This window comes from Asparagus officinalis, chromosome 4 (genome assembly GCF_001876935.1).
Source record: "Asparagus officinalis chromosome 4, Aspof.V1, whole genome shotgun sequence".
Classification (NCBI taxonomy): domain Eukaryota; kingdom Viridiplantae; phylum Streptophyta; class Magnoliopsida; order Asparagales; family Asparagaceae; genus Asparagus; species Asparagus officinalis.
In genome coordinates, this window is record NC_033797.1 from 98,876,106 (window position 1) to 98,877,664 (window position 1,559).

Genomic DNA, 1,559 nt, shown 5'->3' on the forward strand with positions numbered 1-1,559 from the left:
ATTAGAGAGTCAGACTTGAGTGACCTACGGCTTGGAGGGTCAGACTTGAGTAACCCGCGGCTTTGAGGGTCAGACTTGAGTGACCCACGGCTTAGCGAGTTAGATTTAAGTGACCCACGACTTGGCGGGTTAAGTTTGAGTGACCCGCGTTTTTCGATCTTTTCGGTCGCCGTCTTGGACTTTAGCCTCCATACTTTGTGTAGTCTTGGTGGCTTTTTTTCCACTTCTTCCTTCTATAATTTTTTTGGCTTCTTGCATAAGAATTCTTACATGTGCAAGCAATGCGCGGCATTTCTGAATCCGCTCCTAAAGAGTCGATCGGGTCCTTTTGATGCGGACCCATTCGTTCTTCGCTGGTTTGAAGGAGGAGGGGTTGTCCGCCTGCTATTATCGCAGTTGGTGCCTACTGTACTTCAGATCCACTTCATAGCGGATTCCATCGACTGGCTCCAAGGCTTTGGCCAGCTGACGTGCAAGGCGTTGTTGCCGTCTCTGACGTGCTCTCTTTGATAGAATGAGAATGTTATCAGTAGTCAACTCCTTTCTCAAGGGATTCAGATCTGTAGCTTCAGCCTCATCGGATGCCGGTGGGGCATTGAGAGCAACAAGTGCAGCAGTGGTGAGAAGATCTTCTTGTTGGACGTCTGAAGCCGATGTCCGACGAGCTTTCTTGGAGTAGGCCTTCCTACACCTGCAAGGAGAGGCGGATTTGGAGGAGGAGGATAAGTACTCCTCATACATCTGTTGGTCGAACTCATATTTAACCTCTTCTTTAATGGGGATGAGGATCCTAGGTTGTGACATGTCAGCCTTCGCAGAAAGGCTGTCGGCTTCCACTGTGATCGCCAGCGTGTTTGGTAGAAAATTGATTTCATTAATGAGTCCATTATAACTTTAAACATTTACAATAAACTCAAACAAATAGCCTTTTTATAAGACTTTAAATCAAAAAAGATTACAACTTTCTTTCAAACTACACATAATAGTAGTTCTAACTCCTATTGCTTGTGCGGGATCGTTACCGGTGCCGCGGTTTATCCGTGGACCACCTATGGATCAAATCCAGTTAGAAGAAGATTGATAATCAATGCTCTTACTTCACGAAGGAAGTAATCGTAGCAGCGATAATCTCGACAAAGCGAGATCACGACTCTTCTCGAGATTAAGACTAAGCTTAAATCCAGAGGAATAGGGTGAAAACAAGTCTCTGATCTCTCGAACTCTCTTTTTTAGTAAGGAACTCCGCTAAGATCTACTAACTCTTCAGAAATTCGTACTCCACTCTCTAATTTGACAGCACTGCGCCCTCTTGATTTCTAGCGCTGTACAATAGAGGCCTTAGGCTTATATTTATAGGCTTAGAATGCGGGTATTTGGATCAGAATGAGTGATTTGGCCTTATCTTCAGTCAATAACGGCCTAACCACATTTGTGGATGATAGATAAACCCCTGGAATAGATAAATCCTGCAAAAACTACTTAAAAACTGTCGAAAACACGTTTGGGGGTCAAATCTGCGCGACGGGCACTGGTGACCCGTGTGGGCACGGGTCGGCTCG